At 42.7% G+C, this 23,097-nt stretch overlaps 1 protein-coding gene across 2 annotated transcripts in view; it reads right to left on the bottom strand.

Moving 5' to 3' along the window:
* ABCG2 (ATP binding cassette subfamily G member 2 (JR blood group)) overlaps nt 1-22,151 on the bottom strand; it is a 148,313-nt gene extending 126,162 nt beyond the window's left edge. The window contains exon 1 of one of the 2 annotated variants that reach the window (XM_055434257.2): nt 22,124-22,151. The gene's annotated coding sequence lies outside the window, so the exon portion shown is untranslated. Of the gene's footprint in view, nt 1-5,179; nt 5,757-22,123 lie in introns of those variants that run through there. The other variant, XM_055434256.2, reaches the window with a different exon arrangement.
* Between the last annotated feature and the right edge of the window lie 946 nt (nt 22,152-23,097).

Raw genomic sequence — 23,097 nt, 5'->3', positions numbered from 1 at the left:
GTCATGCTCATATTGTGCAGGGCTTATGTCCCAGTTTGCATAGGAAAAGTGCCTGTTTACACATATGGCTCCAAGTAATTATTAATTGCACCCCTTCTTCAATGAATATTCCTTGGAGGGACTGATGCTGAAACTAAAGCTCCATTAAAAGCCACCTAAGCGAAGAGCCGACTTCATTAAAAAAGACCCTGATGCTGGGAAAGGCTGAAGGCAAAAGCAGAAGGAGGTGACAGAGGTTGAGATAGTTAGCATCACCAACTCAATGGACATGAATTCGAGCAAACTCCAGAAGATAGTGAAGGTTGGAGGAGCCTGCCCTACTGCAGTCCATGGGGTTGCAAAGAGTCAGATTTAGCAACGGAACAACAAAAAGCTTTAGATAGGGTATTCCCAGCTGGCTCAGTGGTAAAGAATCCACTTGCCAATGCAGGAGACACAGGAGATGCAGGTTCTATCCGTGGATCAGGAAGATCCCCTGGAGTAGGAAATGGCAGCCCACTCCAGTATTCTTGCCTGAAGAATCCCCATGGACAGGAGCCTGGCAGGGTTGGATGCAAAAGTATCTGACACGACTGAGCAACAGAGCATGCACGCAGCTTTAGATGAAGAAAAAAAAGTGACCTTTTGCTAGACTCTGGTGCCCTCTTGTGATTAAAGCATAAAAAGTCCCAAAGGGATGGTATGGGGAGGGAGGTGGGAGAGGGGTTCAGGATGGGGAACACATGTACACCCGTGGCAGATTCATGTCAATGTACGGCAAAACCAATACAATATTGTAAAGTAACTAGCCTCCAATTAAAATAAATAAATTTAAAATTTTAAAAAAATTAAAAAAAATAAAAGTTGGGGTGCTTGAAGGATCAAAAAGAAAAAAAGTCATTACAGAAGCAAAAGTGCTTTCCTTGAGGTTATGATGGAGAATTTCACATTCTGATCTTGCTTATTTTGAGAGAAGAAACCACTGCAAAATGTGAACATTCAAGAGTGGATCATCTACTCACTTCTCCCAAATCTTGGCTTTGTGTTTCACGTCACCAGACTTTATCACTGGCTACTTTCCATGGCTGCTGCTATCTTTGGACTCTGTGACCTCTTTTCCCATTTATTAGTAACTGAGACACTATTGCTGTCTCTAACACTACTTCTGTCTTACCTTTCAGTGAATTCAGTATACGCATAGGTGATTTTTCCAGCATGCTGATCTCTGCCTACCTTGAACTTCTCGAGAGACACTAGAGACATCTGTTTACTCTTCTCCAAGAACATTAATGGTATTTATGTAGTTGGTCTAGAAATATGCATTGAGCACCGACTATGTTTTAGGCACAGGCTTCCCAGTTGGCTCAATGGTAAGAATTTTCCTGCCAATGGAGGAGACATGGGTTCGATCCCTGGTCAGAAAGATCCCCTGGAGAAGGATTTAGTAATCCACTCCAGTATTCTTGCCTGCAAAATCCCATGGACAGAGGAGCCTGGCAGGCTATAGTCCATGGAGTCGCAAAAGAGTCGGATACGGCTTAGCGACTAACACCAACAATGACACTTTTCAGGCACAATCTTAGATACTGAGGATAGGACAGTGAATAAAACAGAACCCTGGCCTTGGAAGAAGACATAATAAACAGTAACTCAGTCTACATAGTATAGTGTGTTAGAGATGAGAAGTCCTGGAGAGGCACATGGTAAAGGAAGCGGTAGATTAGAAGGCACAGGAAAGTTCTGCAGTTTTAAATACAGCAGAGGAAAGCATTTAGGCAAAGGAAACAGAGGCAGGAGTATGTCTAGCCTGTGAGAGAAGCACCGAGGCAGCCGGTGTGGATGGAGGCATTATTCCTCTCGGCGGACCCCACAGCCACACATTCTGGCTCTGTACTCTACCGGCTGCTGGCTTAAGGCATGTACCCCATGTTATGCGTTTCCCGGTGGCTCAGCCAGGAAAGAATCTGCCTGCAACGTGGAAGAACTGGGTTTGAGCCATAGGTTGGGAAGATCCCTGGAGAAGGGAATGGCATCCCACTCCAGTATTCTTGCCTGGAAAATCCCATGGACAGAGGAGCCTGGTGGGCTACAGTCCATGGGGTCACCAAGAGTCAGACACAACTTAGCAACTGAACAACAACAGCAGCCACTTAGGGCAGTGAAAACTTTATTATTAGCTCCCACTTTCTTCTATGCTGCCATGGCTACTTTGTATATGGACCCATTGATGGGATACCTGGAGCAGGAGGCTTCCTGACATTTGCTAGTATATCCTCTTGATCATCTGATTTTTTTTGTTTTTTTTGACAGCCCCACCACTGGGACTTCCCAGGTGGCGCTAGTGGGAAAGAACCTGCCTGCCAGTGCAAGAGACCTAAGAGGTGAGGGTTTGATCCCCGGGTCAGGAAGACCTGCTGGAGAAGGAAATGGTAACCCACTCCAGTATTCTTGTCTGGGAAATCCCACAGACAGAGGATCCTGGCAGGCTACAGTTCATGGGGTCACAAAGAGTCGGACACTGGTAGGCATATATCCAGACAAAACTATAATCCAAAAAGAAACATGCACCCCTAGCAGCACTATTCATAATAGCCAAGACATGGAAACAACCTAAATGTCCAGATGAAGACATAAAGAAGATGTGGTACATATATACCATGGACTACTACTCAACCATAAAAAAGAATGAAATAATGTCATTTGCAGCTACATAGATGAACCCAGAGACTATTATACTAAGTGAAATAAGTCAAAAAGAGAAAGACAAACACCATATGATATCACATATGTGGAATCTAAACCATAAATATGTTATTTCAAGATACTGACTGAAGCTATGCCTGTAGTCTAAAAGCATGGTCTCTGGATGGTAGCATTAAAATCACCTGGCAGCTATTAGGCATGTGAATTCTTAGGCCTGGTCCTAGACTTTCTGAATCAGATCTCTCAAGTTAGGACCCAGAAATCTGAGTTTTAGCAAACTCCCCAGGTAATTTTCAGTCAAAATAAAGTTTAGAGGCCCTCCTCTAAAATTTTTACCCCTGGGGACTAAAGGTTTTAGTGGATATAAAAGTTGTGACAAACACACTAAAATTTTTGACAAAACAAGTAGAAATAGGATTCTTTTTAATGCACAAAGTTTTCAAATTTTGACAGGGAAAGCCACTGAATTCTAGTAGAGAACAATAAGGGCTGTCATAGGTCCTGAGAGGATGTTTGGGAAGATGAAGAAAAGTACAGGATAAACCTGAACTTACAGCAAACAAGCGAGTTTAATTTCAATACACCCACTAACCGGCTGTGTGCCTTCTCACAATTGCTTAACAAGAGCTTCATTTTCCTCCATGACAGGTAAAAACAAAAATCCCCTTGACATGACATATCCCCATGATAGTTGTGAAAAATCAAGCAAGGTAAAGTATGTGACGATGCTTTGTACGGAAGGATAGCGTGGTGATCATTTCATTTTCTGCAGTATCTCTTTACAAAAGAGTATAGGCATTTTCCCTCTACTTAGGGAATGGATAGGACTTTTGAGTCACCTACAATGACTTAAGAGAACACTACTTTCTTTAGTGAAGGTTGCAGGAGATACACAGTCAGAATGAAAGGTTGCTCTGGGTTTGGAAAGACAGGGAAGTGGCCTCACCAGAGAGAACGGGGCTAAAGTGCTGACAGATGCTGGGAGGAATATGTCTCTGAACTCTGAATATAAGTTATAAGTTATATGTCTCTGAACTCATTTGTAGCTTTACAATTTCTCCCCCCAATAAAAGTTCATGAAAACCTAGCTTAGGCTGATGTTCAACCCCATGTACTTCTTACTGCCTACCAGTGGTTTGCCATTATATGGCTGTTTACTGTTTCAGATTGGTCAGAACAGTAGCCATATAGGTTGTTAAACTTTTATGTAACTCCTCTGTTATACTCCATAATGGAAAGGAAAGTTATCTGAAGCTTATTTCAAACAGAAGCCAATTCCCTTCTGTCTGAGATGGTTTAAATGGATTCTTACTGGGCCTCACCAGGTCTGTTCATGCCACTGACCTTTGATTCCACTGACTACCCTTGACTCGATGACAAATAGTTTCAGCATGTACTTTAAAACAACACAAATTTTAATTTGCCAATTCTATCTTAAGCACATTTCTCTAGCTGAGGAAGACACAAGCTACCACGCTAGAAAAACTCCCATGCATGTGGGAAAAAGAATCCTATTTTCAGGCCGGGGTTTCTTTTATTCATCTTGCAAACTTGACTTCCATGGCCATCACTTTCCTTTCTTTCCCTGTTTTTCTCCCATTACTGTTTTCTACCCTCAGCAAGGCACACTTCCTGTTATTTATTTTTTTTCCCTCTTGGCTTGGCACTTTTGGATTAAAAGCAACTTTCAGATAAATATGTACCATTTAGGGCAGGGAGCTGAGCTATTCAATTTAAAAAGGAACACTCTCAGAAGATGATAAAAAATATCAGTTATATTCCTTATTCAAATTGACTTTAAATCATATCACAGATTCATATGCCTCACAACCTTAACCTCTAAATGGGAGGAGGAAGACATCAGTTATTTTTCTAGATGCATAATTTTCAATCGAAGCTGAAATATTCAAGTGACCACTAGTTATCCCAGTTAAGGCATTATATGAACACTATTCCCCAAACTGCAAAAATATTTCTGGCTCTGCTCAAAGTGGTCCACGCAATCTAAGGAGCAGACCAACATCCTCTCTCACTTGGGGTGACATGGCTCACCACATCTAGGAACTATTTAACACGACCCCCACAACTCTGAGCTAGTCCATCAAAGCAAGTCAATCTGGGCATTGACAGTGTCTGATTTTCCTTCCAGGCTTTCTACACAAATCATGTGCTCAGCCAAACACCTTTATTCTCCCAACACCTCCCAACCCCTTGCCCCGCAAAGCAATAAACCTAGAAGGTTTTAAGCCGTTATTACTCTGTTTCATGGGCCAGCAGCACTGAGGTCATCTGGGCACTTCTCAGAAATGTAGAATCTCAAGCCACCCTAGATCCACTGAATTCTGCTGCTTTTAAACAAGATCTCCAGGTTCATACACACATTCAAGTTTGAGAAATACCATTTTAAAATGACACACTAGTTAAAGTACATACCACAAAAGAAGCAAGACTCTCCACTCAGTACGAACATTTGAAAAACAAAAAACAGACAACTCACCTCAGTTATGATCTGTGATGTTGAAAGGAAAACAGCCCAAACCTCTTTAAAGAGGCAGTGGGGATACAGAGAAGATTTCAACTCTTGTCAGCTTTCTCATAGAAACTTCAAGCAAGAGCCATATCTATTAAAAGTCCAGGAGCTTCCCTTCCTGCCAGCTCTCAAGGAGCAAGAGAAAGTATCAGAGGGGAACCTTATCAGCCCCCTGCAACTACCAGAAAAACTGAGGCTTTCCAAATAAGCTAGTCTTGGGAAAATGTCCAGTTATCATATATCCTTGAATTCCTTTTTTCTCTACTTAGCTGGTTATTAACCACAGTTCCTTCTCAATCACTGGGATTCAAACTGACAACCTAATGCTTCTAACCAGCCTGGGATCCTTTTCTGGTGTCCCTGGCAAGGAGATGGGAAAAGGAAAAATTCACGTGTCAGAGATATCCTTCTTTTTGTGCAATAGAATCCCAACGACAGTATCTCCGACACTAACAGCAACTTTAATAAGGACTAACTAAAGCAATTTGAGCAAATAGTTTTCCTCTGTGTAAACTTCCTGTCTTCTGCTAGGTCTGACATAATGGGGTCTCCTTTTACAAGCTCTGTCTTCTAGCAAAAGAGTAACACTAATTCGGAAAGGAAGTGAAAGAAACCAAGCACAGACAGTGTTAGGTTTCACTGCAAAAGCCCACTAGGGATTTGAAGAGAGGAGTTTTATTTGGAACATGCCATCCTTCTCATGTTCTCTTTCCTAACCCAGAAGTATAATAGGAAGTTAAGGCTGTATTAAATAGGCATTTCGTATTCTGAAAACATGAAGCATGTCAAGTGACAAAATATGACATATACTAAGAGCTTCTGGCTCCATTCTTTACCAGCCATGACAAGTTTTTGTTTGTTGTTTTTTTTTTTTTATCCAAGCCTTCTCAATATAAACTGGCGGTAACAATAATGCATTCCTTAGAGTTGACATAACAATATTAAGAGATACCTGAAATGCTGATTACTAAATCAGCCTTGCCAGAAGTCGTCTTTGGAATCAAGTGCTAATTTTCCTCTCTATGGTGCATACCTAAGCACAAGTCAGGCAGTCAATAAATATTTATTGAAATGAAATTAAAGTTTAAGAAATCTGGATGTTGTTAAGAAATTCTATTTCTTTTTATCATTTTTCAGTTCAGTTCAATTCAGTTCAGTTGCTCAGTCGTGTCCGATTCTTTGCGACCCCATGAATCACAGCACGCTGTGGCTAAATACATATAACGTAAAATTTGCCATTTTAGCCATTTTTAAGTATTTGATATAGTGGCATTAATTACATTGTCAGTGTTATGTAACTATCACCACTATCCATTTCTGAAACTTCGTTATCACCCCAAATAGAAACTCTAATCATCAAGAAATAACTCCTCCAGGGTTTTTCTTTAACATGAGGATCACTTTTTAATGAGCAGATCCCTCTTCCCTCATGGTAGTAGTTGCACTTTAAGCTCCCCTCAGTAGAAAATCGGAGAAGGCAACGGCAAGCCACTCCAGTACTCTTGCCTAGAAAATCCCATGGATGGAAGAGCCTGGTAGGCTGCAGTCCGTGGGGTCGCTAAGGGTCGGATACGACTGAGCGACTTCACTTTCACACATTGGAGAAGGAAATGGCAACCCACTCCAGTGTTCTTGCCTGGAGAATCCCAGGGATGGGGGAGCCTGGTGGGCTTCCGTCTATGGGGTCACACAGAGTCGGACATGACTGAAGTGACTTAGCAGCAGCAGCAGTAGAAAATACATAACACCAAGAATAACACGGATAGCGCTTTTAAATTATTTGCAGTTTAGTCATACAATACAACAAATCTTCACACATGTGAAATATGTGTGAGATTACTCTTTATTCCAGCTAGGAAAAAGGTTTAGAACAAACCTTGGAATAAAATTTCTGTCATATATGGATATATTTGAACTTTTATCTGTGTTCTCCCTTTTAAATAAGCTTAATTCTTTCCTATTGAAGGGAGAGGAGAGGAACTAGCATTTACTTACACCCACTGCATACCAGAGAGGACTTTTTGGTATTCTTTATCATTGCTGGGAGAAATATCAATAACCTCAGATATACAGATGACACCACCCTTATGCAAAAAGTGAAGAGGAACTCAAAAGCCTCTTGATGAAAGTGAAAGAGGAGAGTGAAAAGGTTGGCTTGAAGCTCAACATTCAGAAAACAAAGATCATGGCATCTGGTCCCATCACTTCATGGGAAATAGATGGAAAAACAATAGAGACAGTGTCAGACTTTATTTTTTTGGGCTCCAAAATCACTGCGGATGCTGATTGCAGCCATGAAATTAAAAGACTCTTACTCCTTGGAAGGAAAGTTATGACCAACCTTGATAGTATATTAAAAAGCAGAGACATTACTTTGCCAACCAAGGTCTGTCTAGTCAAGGTTATGGTTTTTCCCATGGTCATGTATGGATGTGAGAGTTGGACTGTGAAGAAAGCTGAGCACCGAAGAATTGATGCTTTTGAACTGTGGTGCTGGAGAAGACTCTTGAGAGTCCCTTGTACTGCAAGGAGATCCAACCAGTCAATCCTAAAGGAGATCAGTTCTGGGTGTTCATTGGAAGGACTGATGCTAAAGCTGAAACTGCAATACTTTGGCCACCTCATGCGACGAGTTGACTCACTGGAAAAGACTCTGATGCTGGGAAAGGTTGGGGGCAGGAGGAGAAGGGGACGACAGAGAATGAGATGGCTGGATGGCATTGCCAACTCGATGGACATGAGTTGGAGTGAACTCCGGGAGTTGGTGACGGACAGGGAGGCCTGGAGTGCTGTTATTCATGGGGTCGCAGAGAGTTGGACACGACTGAGCGACTGAACTGAACTGAACTGATCATAAACATAAATGTGCAAAATTATTTATATGATATTACTGTGATTCGATGTGGTAATTTTCTAGTCATTGCACAGTTGACCCTTTTGCTGTGATGTAAGCATGGGCTTCCCTGGTGGCTCAGATGGTAAAGAATCTTCCTGCAATGCAAAAGACCTGGGTTCAATCCCTGGGTCAGGAAGATCTCCTGGAGAAAGGAATGGCAACCCATTCCCTGGAGAATTCCCTGGACACAGGAGCCTGGTGGGCTACGGCCCATGGTTTCGCAAAGAATCGGACATGACTGAGCACCTAACACTTTCACACTTTTCCTAAGCATGGACAAAGCAGAGGTACCTGTATCCTGCATGTGTGTATTATGCTAACAAGAGGAATTGTCTGTATATAAGCAAAGTCAGGGGGTAAAAAACAGACCAGAGCAACAAGATAAACTTAAAAGAAATGCCAACACATCCATAGAGATGGAAGAAATTTTATCCCAAGATTTGTTCTGAATCAATTAAAACTTACTTGGTAAATATGATTTTAAGGATAATTAAAACATATGTTAAAACTAAACAACCATGATTCTAGAGATCAGTTCAACATCATGGGAATGAATGTAAGATACGGTCCTGTCCTTCAGGTGCTGACATCAAGGTGGGATAGTCGAGACTCATACAACATGAGCTAACAACAGAGTTGGCTAAATATCATACTGGTGCAGGCCGCACATAAGTAGTTGGCAAAAAGAGTGCCCAGCAAAGAAGATACAGATCGTGGATGATGGATCCTCACTCCCTACTGATGAAGACCCATGGTCAACTCAGTTAAGGTGACTGAGTGAACTCACAGCAAGTCAAAGTGTCAAAGTGTTAGTCGTTCAGTTGTGTCTGAGTCTTTGTGACCCCACAGACTGTGTAGCCTGCCAGGCTCCTCTGTCCATGGGATTTCCTAGGCAAGGATACTGGAGTGGGTTTGCCATTCTCTTCTCCAGGGGATCTTCCCGACCCAGGGATCGAACCTGGGTCTCCCACATTGTAGGTGGATTCTTCACCACCTGAGCCACCAGGGAGGAAAAGCTCAGAATGATTGGGCTCAAACTCTTGTAACTGCTACTTATTCCAGAACAATAAACATTACATAAGTCCTCGCTTAAGAAGTAAAGGAAGCCTTTGTTTCCATGAAGGTAAGTCTAAATGATTCTAATTTAGGAAACACTGCTTTTCTGAGAGAAGGTAACAGAAATTTAATTTTTAAGTTTCCTCCCATGTTTCATGCAACATGTAATTTTATGTTATTAAATGTAATATTAAGACAATAGTAATTCAACATGGAAAGGAAAGAGGGAACGAGGGAAATTAGAACTTAAATATTTCAGATTTTTTGCTGGGAAAATGCCATGGCCAGAGGAAACTGGTGGGCTGCAGACCATGGGGTCACAAAGAGTCAGACATGACCAAGCGACTGGGCGCGCATGTGTGTGACCGTGCACCCGCGTGCCCGCACGCGCACACACACATTTACCAATTAACTCCGGGAGTTGGTGATGGACAGGGAGGCCTGGCGTGCTGTGATTCATGGGGTCGCAAAGAGTCGGACACGACTGAGTGACTGAACTGAAGTGAACTGAGACAAAAAGTAGCATATGTGTATCATAGACTATTATGTAATAGTTAAAAAGGAATGAAATAGAAATAGAAATATGTGTACTATCATGGCAAAGAAAGGTCTCCAAGACACATCAATTATAAAAAACAAATTATTAACTAATAACTTGGTAGCACAAGTTATACACAAGTTAACACAACTAATTAATACAAGTTATATTGATCTTGGAGGAAGAGCAGTGAGTGGTCCTGAAGAGAAATCTTAGTTCCCTGCCCAAGAATTTAACCTGAGAACCCCATGAACAGTATCAAAAGGCAAAATGATAGGATACTGAATGAGGAATTCCCCAGGTCGGTAAGTGCCCAGTATGCTACTGGAGATCAGTGGAGAAATAACTCCAGAAAGAATGAAGGGATGGAGCCAAAGCAAAACAAATACCCAGTTGTAGATGTGACTGGTGATAGAAGTAAGGTCCGATGCTGTAAAGAGCAATATTGCATAGGAACCTGGAATGTTAGGTCCATGAATCAGGGCAAATTGGAAGTGGTCAAACAGGAGCTGACAAGAGTGAACGTCGACCTTCTGGGAATCAGCGAACTGAAATGGACTGGAATGGGTGAATTTAACTCAGATGACCATTATATCTACTACTGTGGGCAGGAATCCCTTAGAAGAAATGGAGTAGCTATCATGGTCAACAAAAGAGTCTGAAATGCAGTACTTGGATGCAGTCTCAAATTATATAGAATGATCTCTGTTCATTTCCAAGGCAAACCATTCAATATTACAGTAATCCAAGTTATGCCCCAACCAGTAATGCTGAAGAAGCCGAAGTTGAACAGTTCTATGAAGACCCACAAGACCTTTTAGAACTAACACCCAAAAAAGATGTCCTTTTCATTATAGGGAACTGGAATGCAAAAGTAGGAAGTCAAGAAACACCTGGAGTAACAGGCAAATTTGGCCTTGGAACATGGAATGAAGCAGGGCAAAGGCTAATAGAGTTTTGCCAAGAGAACGCACTGGTCATAGCAAACACCCTCTTCCAACAACACAAGAGAAGACTCTACACATGGACATCACCAGATAGTCAACACTGAAATCAGACTGATTATATTCGTTGCATCCAAAGATGGAGAAGCTCTATACAGATAGCAAAAACAAGACCAGGAGCTGACTGTGGCTCAGATCATGAACTCCTTATTGCCAAATTCAGAATTAAATTGAAGAAAGTAGGGAAAACCACTAGACCATTCAGATATGACCTAAATCAAATCGCTTATGATTATACAGTGGAAGTAAGAAATAGATTTAAGGAACTAGATCTGATAGAGTGCCTGATGAACTCTGGACGGAGGTTCGTGACACTGTACAGGAGACAGGGACCAAGACCATCCCCATGGAAAAGAAATGCAAAAAAGCAAAATGGCTGTCTGAGAAAGCCTTACAAATAGCTGTGAAAAGAAGAGAAGCGAAAAGCAAAGGAGAAAAGGAAAGACATAAGCATCTGAATGCAGAGTTCCAAAGAATAGCAAGGAGAGATAAGAAAGCCTTCCTCAGCGATCAAGGCAAAGAAATAGAGGAAAACAACAGAATAGGAAAGACAAGAGATCTCTTCAAGAAAATTAGAGATATCAAGGGAACATTTCATGCAAAGATAGGCTCGATAAAGGACAGAAATGGTATGGACCTAACAGAAGCAGAAGATATTAAGAAGAGGTGGCAAGAATACACAGAAGAACTGTACAAAAAAGATCTTCACGACCAAGATAATCATGATGGCATGATCACTCACCTGGAGCCAGACATCTTGGAATGTGAAGTCAAGTGGGCCTTAGAGAACATCACTATGAACAAAGCTAGTGGAGGTGATGGAATTCCAGTTGAGCTATTTCAAATCCTGAAAGATGACGCTGTGAAAGTGCTACACTCAATATGCCAGCAAATTTGGAAAACTCAGCAGTGGCCACAGGACTGGAAAAGGTCAGTCTTCATTCCAATCCCAAAGAAAGGCAATGCCAAAGAATGCTCAAACTACCGCACAATTGCACTCATCTCACACGCTAGTAAAGTCATGCTCAAAATTCTCCAAGCCAGGCTTCAGCAATATGTGAACTGTGAATTTCCAGATGTTCAAGCAGGTTTTAGAAAAGGCAGAGGCACCAGAGATCAAATTGCCAACATCCACTAGATCATGGAGAAAGCAAGAGAGTTCCAGAAAAACATCTATTTCTGCTTCATTGACTATGCCAAGGCCTTTGACTGTGTGGATCACAATAAACTGTGGAACATTCTGAAAGAGATGGGAATACCAGACCACCTGACCTGTCTCTTGAGAAACCTGTATGCAGGTAAGGAAGCAACAGTCAGAACTGGACATGGAACAACAGACTGGTTCCAAATAGGAAAAGGAGTACATCAAGGTTGTATATTGTCACCCTGCTTATTTAACTTATATGCAGAGTACATCATGAGGAACGCTGGGCTGGAAGAAGCACAAGCTGGAATCAAGATTGCCGGGAGAAATATCAATAATCTCAGATATGAGATGACACCACCCTTATGGCAGAAAGTGAAGAGGAACTAAGAAGCCTCTTGATGAAAGTGAAAGAGGAGAGTGAAAAGTTTGGCTTGAAGCTCAACATTCAGAAAATGAAGATCATGGCATCTTCTCCCATCACTTCATGGGAAATAGATGGAGAAAGAGTGGAAACAGTGTCAGACTTTATTTTTTTTGGGCTCCAAAATCACTGCAGATGCTGATTGCAGCCAGGAAATTAAAAGACACTTACTCCTTGGAAGGAAAGTTATGACCAACCTAGATAGCATATTAAAAAGCAGAGACATTACTTTGCCAACAAAGGTCCATCTAGTCAAGGCTATGGTTTTTCCCGTGGTCATGTATGGATGTGAGAGTTGGACTGTGAAGAAAGCTGATCACCGAAGAATTGATGCTTTTGAACTGTGGTGCTGGAGAAGACTCTTCAGAGTCCCCTTGGACTGCAAGGAGATCCAACCAGTCCATTCTAAGGGAGATCAATCCTGGGTGTTCATTGGAAGGACTGATGCTGAAGCTGAAGCTCCAATACTTTGGTCACCTCATGCGACGAGTTGACTCACTGGAAAAGAGTCTGATGCTGGGAGGGATTGGGGGTGGGAGGAGACGGGGACGACAGAGGATGAGATGGCTGGATGGCATCACCGACTCGATGGACATGAGTTTGAGTGAACTCTGGGATTTGGTGATGGACAGGGAGGCCTGGCGTGCTGTGATTCATGGGATCTCAAAGAGTCAGACACTACTGAGCAACTGAACCGAACTAAACCTGGATGAAAACTAGGAATCCTAGCCACTAGACTGCCAGGGGCTAGAGGCTAGAAGCAAAACGGCCCTTTGGTTTTCCCTGATTTGAAAGCAAGAAATGTTTCAAGAAGGCAAAAGCTGTAAAAACACCTACAAAGTTTATTATTAGAGATACAACACAATGTATGAGAGAGCACACTGAAAAACTGTTTGTTAATTTATGTCAAAAGCAGGGCAGAAATGCACATCCAGAGAGAAAGGGTATGGGCATCCTCTCTCACAAGAAGTGCAGTAAATCAGAAACTAGGCAGAGATACGCACCCGGAGAGGAGTGCAGGCATCCTGAGCGAGGAGGTGCACAGTAAGAAGGTGATTTAAATCCCTTATACAGGGCAGTCCTTCCGGGTCTTTGTATATATTTGACCAATCATCTTGCTTCTCTCTTCACATCTGATTGGTCCTAGGACCCTCTCCAAGAGGGTCCTTGTGAAGCACAATATTTTTCTAAGCTAGATCCCACTGCGGAGGCCTATGGATGCATGTCCACACTTATTATGGGGTGGGGACCCCTCCCTTTTTAGACCCCCAAGAAGCCTTCCTGTGCATGTGTAGACAGGGAAGTCTTCCTTGACCTCAGGAGTGGGCACCTTATCTCTTTACTTTAGCAGAGCTCAGCTTTTGCCACTAGCTTTGTCCTTGGAGTGTCTGGGTGAGAACAAAGCCTGAATTTTACTCTGCTTGACAAACACCTGATGTCTGGCCCTGTGTGTGTGCTCACTCGGTTGTGGCTAACTCTTTGTCACCTCATGGACTACAGCCTGCCAGGCTCCTCTTTCCATGGGCTTCCCTAGCCAAGAATACTGGAATGGGTTGCCATTTCCTTCTCCAGGGGATCTTCTGATCCAGGGATTGAATCCACATGTCCTGCGTCTCCTGCATTGCAGGTGGGTCCTTTACCACTGTACCACCTGGGAAACTGTGTCCCGCCCAGAGGTCCACTGTCTCCTACCTCCCCAGTGAATATATGTTCACTGGGCTTCCGTGGTGGCTCAGCTAGTAAAGAACCCGCCTGCAATGCGGGAGACCTGGGTTCAGTCCCTGGGTTGGGAAGATCCCCTGGAGAAGGGAATGAAGTGGGTACTCCAGTATTCTGGCCTGGAGAATTCCATGGACTGTATAGTCCATGGGGTCACAAAGAGTCAGATACAACTGAGTGACCTTTTCTTTTTAATGTTAAAATGCACACATGTAGACAGACACACACACATACGTATCCTCACGAAACAAAATTGTGTATTTCTATTTGTACCCATCTATGGAGAAGGAAATGGCAGCCCACTCCAGTGTTCTTGCCTGAAGAATCCCAGGGATGGGGGAGCCTGGTGGGCTGCCCTCTATGGGGTCGCACAGAGTCGGACACGACTGAAGCGACTTAGCAGCAGCAACAGCAGCATGCATGTAGTCATGGAGAAAAACCTTTAGAAAGATATGACCCCAAATGGCAGCAATGTCTGGGAAGTATAGGATTAGGAAGTGGAGATACTGTTTTGAAAATACATAGCTCTATTGTTTAAATACTCCCCACCATGTATTCATCTATTTTCCTATTTCTCTTAAGAGTAAAAGCCAAACACCTTTACAATATGTATCTTCCACCCCTACTCTGACCTCACGTTCCCCTTGACTAATTGTAATATAGCAAGACATATCTCCCTGTTATAGCTCAAATATACACACACTGACCCACTTCCTGGCCAGTGCACTAGCTGCTCTGGGCAGTCCTTCCTCTATTCATCTATTTAGCTCATTCTTTCACTTCCTTCAGGTTTTTCTTCAAATGGTAACTTCTCATGAGGACTACCCTGACCAACTAAAAACTGCAATTCCTCCTACTAGCATTCTTGATCTGCCATATCTTATTTTTGTTAATAGCACTTATTACCTTCTAACATATTATGTAATTTCCTTACTTATTATATCTGTATTTCTGATTCCATTAGAATATAAGCTGTATGAGGGTATGAATTTTTATTTGCTTTGTTCATTGATAGAGCCTTAGTTCCTAGGATTGTACCTAGTATACCAGTAGGAACGTGATAAAATATATTTATCAATTCACAAATTGTCACAAAAATATATTTGTGTATTTTTAAAATCAAAGATATCCACCAATCCACAAACAAAAAGTCAGAACAAATGTTTAAGGACTCACTGGGTTCTGTGAAATAAGATTTGAACACCTTTGGTTTAAAGTTATTAAATAAGATAAAATATATGGGAAGGGAGCTTTTTGAATGGAATCCCTTCTATTGACTTGAGTACACTATCTAACAATGCATATTATCTTGTCCTGGATCACCTATTTTCCAAGCAACTGGGAATAAGCTAGTCATTCCTAGGAACTTCTGTGAAATCCCCAGCTGTTTCTTTACAAAGGAAAAGAGCCAGTGACAATCCCTTATTTCTTGTAAAGGAAGCATTGTGTCCAAGTGAAGAGTTGTAGCAAAAATCCTAATTCTTGGAGGCCTCCTTTATCTTTCAAAAATATGTATATCCCTTAAATGTACATAGAGTTTAATTCCCAATTTTGTTTGAGTAGATATTGAACACTTTGGAATAGGGAAATTGAAAAAGGTTTCAAACAGCCAGCTTCATCCTCTAATTCAAAGAACAATGAAGTCCTTCAGCTAGAGAAGACTTTTTTTTAAATCAGAATCCATGGCATGGAGTAGGGAGGAAGCTAATCCAAATTATCAAGGTGGAGAGGTTGGGAAGATGGTCCCCAGGCAAATATTTTGCCAGTCCTGTTTTTCCCTTGACTTTAACCATTCCTCAGTGCTCTGAGAGGCTGTAACAGACAGCAGTGCTTAGGTCAGTTATTTGAAAATGGTGGAAGGACCTTTGATATGCCAAACTTGTTTCATTTTCCAACCTGTGTTGGTTTATGATGGAGTCTTCAGAATTCTCCAGAATGCATCCATGCAAATTTATGATGATTCATTCCTTTGTTCCAGGGTATGGAAAAGTTGCTCCAAATTTTCTTTAAGGTTTAGAAGCAAACTCAAGACAGTATTGTTTATAAAGAGTCAAAAATCCTATGCTGCATACTTTTATTATCAAGACTCTCAATGACTATGTTCAAGTACCTCAGAACTCACAGTTTGTGTTTCTCACTTTGCCAATTATAAGCTCCTCCAGAGTTAAAGGCCACATCTTAGGCTTTTGCAGTCCCATAGTATGGTGCTATTCACATGGTAATCATTTAACCAAGACTTATAATCATAATTATAAACCATATGATAATATAAACAGAAGCTATGAACATTACTTAAAATCACTCTTGTGGCAGAACTTTGAAACACCAAATCTGCTTCCATGGTGCTTTTAAAATTTTAAATTTTAAAAGCCAAACACCACAGCAGAAAAGCAGTAATCCTGACAGATTTTTCTTGTAAACTCTTCATATATGTTATTTATGTACTGAACTGAAGCTCTAGGAGAGAAGTTCAGTTCAGTTCAGTCGCTCAGTTGTGTCCGACTCTTTGCGACCCCATGAATCACAGCACGCCAGGCCTCCCTGTCCATCACCAACTCCCGGAGTTCACTCAAACTCATGTCCATCGAGTCAGTGAGAAGAGGGAAACTCAAATCAAAGCAATAATTTTTACTGTACCAACCAACCCCACCTCTCTTTATTGCCTCCCATGTTTGTATGGTTGTTAATAAATATTTAGAGTTTAAGAAATCTAGGTACAATAGTTATGACTGGTGCCTTGATCACCTCTATAAAGAGAGAAGCACTGCCTGATGACTCAAAAACTGAAGATTTAGACAACAAATGCAGCAAATTTTATATATTTACATAATTACACATGTGTATGTTTGTATATATCTGTGAAGTAGAGAAGGCAAGGGAAAGTGTCATAAAGGAAGGCTATATTCAAAGAGTAAAAAATCAGAATCGATCAATGTGCCCCATGAGACAGGAATGTGACAAACTGTGGTATATGAACCATAGTCATAAAAATTAATACTAAGCGTACGGTCTAAACTGATCATGGAATATGGGAGGAAAAAGGTTTGCTCTGCCCTCTTAGGTTTAGTCCCTGGGGACCTCTGAATTAAGCTGACAAAAGACAAAAGGAGAAAAAAGGGGCTTATTCATATGGAAATAGCTAGTAGCTAACTGGTTAAAGATAGAAGCTTAGGTACCTAACTTAGTAGGGGAAGGAGGGAAATGCAGAAAAATATTCTATGGAAAGAACAAGTAAGTTTCTGTAGGAAAGACAAATGGATTTTTAGGAGAATAAACTGGAGATAAAGTATGATACAATATTTGTTTGTGAAAATTCAAGTGGTCTTTTCTGTCTTCATGGCCATGAAACTCGCAGAGAGATTTACGGTATATTTACTTTTATCTCTCTCCTAGGAATAAGCCCATCCTAAAGAGGGAATTTATGACAGCCTCATTTCTCAGAAGTTTCTACTTTTTAATCAGATAAGGGAAATGCTGAGAAGGCTTCTTTCTGCATCTGTTGATTCTTAATTGCATTCAGCTCAAATTAATCCACATGCCAAAGGGGCATATTGGGGAAGGACATATCCTGACCCTTTTAGTATAAAGTCATATTCAGTGAAGAAAATCAGAGCTAAATTAGCATGAACGTATTTACTGATTTTCAAATACAAAAAAAAAGGATGTGTAAACACGGCAGAGATGAGAAATTAGTTTGGGGAAAAGAAAATAGCATTTTAATAGTCATTATTAACTTTCTTATTCTATCAGTTTACTGAAGTTCATAGCCATCAGTCATTTTGTAGGTGAGTGAGGAAAAACTATGAGAATGTTAAGAAACTGGCACTCTCCTGGCCATCTGGTGGTTAAGACCCCGTGCTTCCACTGCATAGGGAGAGGAATGCATCCCTGGTCAGGAAACTAACATTCCTCATATGGCCAAAAGAAAAAAAAGAATTTGGTTAGGGAGAGACATAGTAGAAAAAGAAAAAAGCAGAAAGGTAGTGAGAGGGAAAAAAGCACAGAAGTGGACGGAGAAAAAACAGAGATGTTTTATGCCACAGTGAAAGGCAAAATGGCACCTAGAGAAATAGGAAATAGTGGCAGAAAATGGGATACAAATTACTTCATAGGTTGTGTATTAACTATTTAGTGTCTCTCAACAACCCATGTGGTATAATCATCCCCATTTTTCAAATGACAAAAGTGAGGCATCGGTTTAATAACTGGGCCAAATAACTTGCTCCGTTTTTCAGGTAAGGAGGCCAGGATTCAGGAAACTCCAGACAGGACCATTTTGCTTTGATCCCTCTTAGGCCGACAAGCCAACATTTCAGAAGGTAAGTTTCCATCATCCTCTGAAATAGTAACAACTGATTCAGCAACTTAACATAGATCTTTGTGAAATCTAAAAGAGTTTTTTTGCCTTTACTTTGATAAGTTTATTTTCAAAGTAAATATTTATTTCCCCCCATATTCTAAAGCTTTCCATCTTTGGAGAAGTGACAGTGCCTTTCCCTCTCATCTACACCCCTGTGGGAGCACATTAATTCATTTCTTCTTTCATTCAGCAAGCTGAGTGCCCACTGTGGCGGGATTGTTGCAGGTGCTGTATGTGTGCATGACTGAGTAAAACCACCTAGGTCCTGTCCTCAAAAACTGCACAGTGACCTATGGGGTATATGCTCAGTCACTTCAGTAGTGTCTGACTCTTTTGTGACCATATGGACTGTAGCCCGCCAGGATCCTCTGCTCATGGGATTCTCCAGGCAAGAATACTGGAGTGGGTTGCCATGCCCTCCTCCAGGGGATCTTCCCAACTCAGGGATCAAACCCCCCTCTCTTGGGTCTCCTGCATTGCAGGAGGATTCTTTACCCGCTGAGCCACTGGGGAAGCCCCATGAGGTACAGCTTGGAACAATTTCTAGATTAACACCTAATAAACTGTGTGACCTTGAAAATAAGAGGTTTACTATTAGAAAACCCAATTCTACTATTCTCTGACTTTCCAAATTGAAACCTTGAGGTGAGGATTCTCTTCAATGAACTTGGTTTTAGGCTTTGGCAGTAGACAAGCTTCTCATTATGTTTTGTTGTTGTTCAGCCGCTAAGTTATGTCTGACTCTGTGACCCATTAACTGCAGCACTCAGGCTTCCCTGTCCTTCATTATCTCCCAGAGTTTGCTCAAATTCATGTCCATTGAGTTGGTGATGTCATCCAGCCATCTCATCCTCTGCCACTCCCTTCTCCTCTTACTCTCATCAAAGTGATGTCTCTGTTTTTGAATATATGGTCTAGATTTGCCATAGCTTTTCTTCCAAGGAGCAAGTGTCTTTAATTTCATGACTGCTGTCATTGTCTGCAGTGATTTTGGAGCCCAAGAAAATAAAATCTGTCACTGTTTCCACTTTTTCCCCATCGATCTGCCATGAAGTGATGGAACTGGATTCCATGATCTTTGTTTGTTTGTTTGGTTTTGATCTTAGTTTTCTGAAAGTTGAGTTTTAAGCCAGCTTTTTCACGCTCTTCTTTCACCTTCATCAAGAGGCTCTTTAGTTCCTATGTTTAGCATCAGGGAAATATCACAGTGTAAAGACGTTCTTGGCAGGACCTACAAAAACCCTTAGACTTGGATAATCTTACATTATCATTGTTTCTTACTTCAAGTACCACTGTCATACTTTCTCAGCTGTGCCATCCTAGCTTGCTAGAACTGACTGAATAAGATGGTGCTGGGCCCACCTGCCCACTTTGGTTGTAATTTTAGAAATCTGAAGACTTCATTTCTCTTAGTAACACAGTGCATTTTTATTCTTTCCATGATTCATCATTTTGGAAGGGTGTACACTCAAGCACTAAGATAAGGTTCAGGAATGAGATAATAACTTCTCTATTTAAGTATGTCATTCATGCATTCCAAACTCTACCAAACGCCTACTGTGCTGTTAGGATTATTTAGGAAAGAGACCTAGCCCCTACCCTCAAAGAATTCAGCCTAATGGTGAAGAAAGGGAGGGAAACAAAGAGTTCTGATATAGGGTAATAGGTGTTAGAATAGAAGTAAATATTGGATGGCATAGGAATAAATGGAAGGGATATTTAGACTGAAGGAATGGCAGAATAAAACATCCCATGGGAAATGACATCTGAACTTAAAGTTTACCTGGGAAAGAAGTGAGGCTGTGTCACAGGGAGAGAGAAAAACCTACACAGGCTGGGATAAAGTTTAAGACGGAAAGTTAGAAAAAATGACAAGGGAGTAGAGGCAGGGAATAGACCAGGAAGGAAGGGCTTTTTTTTTTTTTTTTTAATGCAATGTTAAAGTGTTTTAAATTATCTGGGAGGTGAGATTGAAAGAATGCAAACATGAGTGTGTGGTGATCAGCATGTGGAGAATGGACAGAGGGAGCCTGACATATTTTCCGATTATTCTATTCTTCCTGGCTTTCAATGAACAACTGCAGCATTCTCAGTTCCTTCTGAAATTTTTTTCCACCTAATTCTTAATTTATAAGTGCTTATTAACCTTACCTGACTTCTGCTGTGGAAAAATTTGCAGTTATAGGGCTGTGCTTGAATCCCTAGCTGCACCCTCAGTCAGTAACTTTTTGTATTTTATCTGCAGGAGTTTAGGCCTGTACGGAAGTCCTATCAAACTAGCCATGGGTTGGAACTGAGACTCTGCTAGGGTGGAGGCGGGCTTCCCAGGCGGCGCAGTGGTAAAGAATCCACCTGCCAATGCAGGAGACGCAGGAGACGAGGGTTCTATCCCTAGGTTGGAAGATCCCCTGGAGAAGGAAATGGCAACCCATTCCAGTATCCTTGCCTGGAAAATTCCATGGACAGAGAAGCCTGGCAGGCTACAATCCATGGGGTGTTAAAGAGTCAGAGGCGACTAAGGACACACACACACAGACACACACACACACACACACAGACACACACACACACACACGATGGAGGCAGCTGTTCCCTCCATTTGTCTGTCGCTCTCTGGGGAAATATCTCCTCTCTCCAAAGTCAAAAGTGTGTGTATAATCTAGAAATGGCCATGCCAGCTGACACAATCTCTCAAAACCAGCTCCTCCCATTATACAGCTACAGAGCTGATCCTTCCTTTAGTATAGACTTTGGACGCGGACTAGCTAAGGAATGACTCTCTTCAGGATCCTGCCATCCAAACAGCAAAAATGTGTCAGTTGGGACACACATAGCCACTCAGGCCCACCATTTAAGCAAGAGCTAGGAACAGGGCAGTTCCTGGGGATGAGGATCTGTCTGAGGTTTTAAACCTCTGACAAGTCCCTCCATCTCTTCAGTATTATCTGCAAAGACGAGTTAATACACAGCAGTTGCTGTGTTGTGCTGCCCAGAACATACCTCCAGGACCGAGGAGCTACAGTAGCTCTCTAGTTACGGGGACACTGCCAGGGGGATCGCGCTCATCCCGCTCTCCTCTCCAGCTATTTTTCCGGGCAGATGAGCGCCTCCCCGCCGCCAACAGTCCCATCCTCTTTCCAAACAGCCGGCCCCCGGGCAGTGGCTGGAGGATGCCGGGGTGTAGAGGCGGGTTCCGCCAAGCCCGGCGGGGACGCGCAGAGCCAATCTGGCCGCAGGACGCGGGGCCCGCGAGCGCCTCCGCGCGCGGTTCCCTCGGCTTTGGTATTTAGGCGCCTCTCTCTGTCCATCCCGCGCAGCCACCGCGGGGCGGGGAGAGGAGAGGGGAAAGGACGGATGGAACCCGATTAGAAAGAGAGCGGGAAAGGAGGACCGGAAGGGCAGCTAGCTGTTCGGACCGTTTTCTGGCGCAGGTCCGGGTCTCCGCCCGGCCCTCCCGAGGCGCCGCCGCCGGACCCGTGCAGCGGGGGCGCCGGGCCGGGGACACAGGGGGCTCGGGGCGGCGGGTGGAGGGGCGCGGGCCGCGGGGTACGGGGTCTGGGCGCGGCCTCCGCCCCCTTCCTGAGAGTGAGGAGAGCGCCCCGCACCGCTATTCTCGCCTCAGCCTGTGAAGCCCGGATGCGAGCTGCTCCGCCTGTACCTGGTTGGGGAATCCGAGGCAGCAGCCCTAGTCGCCACCTGGGGCCAAGCACCACAGACCTGCTTGTTCAGTGCTGGAAGGCCTTAGGGGTGCAGTGAATGGGCCCCCTTACCTTTTCCCGTGCTCTGCATTAACTCGCCGCGTTTGCTTCGAGAGTATTTCCGCTCCGGATACGGGGGCACGACCTGTACAGCTGCACAGGACCCAGCTGGTGACTCAGATAATAAAGAATCTGCCTACAATGCCAGAGACCTAGGTTCAGTCCTTGGGTGGGGAAGATTCCCTGGTGGAGAGCATGGCAACCCACTGCAGTATGCTTGCTTGGAGAATCCCCTGAACAGAGGAACCTGGAAGGCTACAGCAAATGGGGTTGCATAGAGCGACTAACACTATTAACACTATACTCGTTTTAGGGCTTTGCACTTGCTGTCTTGAATAAGAACCTAGCATTTTCATTTGTCACGAAATATGTAACCAGTCCTGCCTTTGGTCGCTTGCCTCCTATGGCATAAGTCACCTGGTCCTTGAAAGAATCTACCTTTGACTTGTGAACAAGGTTCAGTGACTTCACTGGTTAGATCTCTCTTGGCTCCAAACGTTTTTGCTTCACCTGTCTAGGTGAACACTGATATCCTTCTGGAAATGTTGTGTTATCCGGAGTTGCAAAACACACCTCGGGGGACACTCAAGACTGGAATACAGTTTATTATGCCAGCAAGTCCAAGGGGAATCAGTTCCCAACAAGGACCCTGATGTTTCTGAGAGGCCCAGTTTTACACACATACGTGACTGGTTACATGTTAACAATCTCTTTGTTGTATATGATTGAGTTTTACAATAAAAGTAAGTGCTACGAGAACAAACAAGGTTAAAGGGGGGAACAATGATTATACATCAAGGGGGGATGTCTCCATGATTAATCTAACAAGAGCAGCCTGACCACAACTACAATCTCCCTTTGCCATCTGTAGGGAGGAAAGTCTCCAGGAGACCTGGTTTTCACTAGCAACTGCTTCCTCACTTTTGAGCAGAGTTCAGGCCCAGTTCATATCCTGTCTTTAAGATGGATGACAGGCTTCAAGATGG

Source organism: Moschus berezovskii, chromosome 5 (assembly GCF_049115385.1).
Source record: "Moschus berezovskii isolate FMDL1 chromosome 5, NW_MosBer_1.0, whole genome shotgun sequence".
Lineage (NCBI taxonomy): Eukaryota > Metazoa > Chordata > Mammalia > Artiodactyla > Moschidae > Moschus > Moschus berezovskii.
The sequence above is the reverse complement of the archived record's forward strand: the minus strand, read 5'-3'. Positions and strand labels throughout refer to the sequence as shown.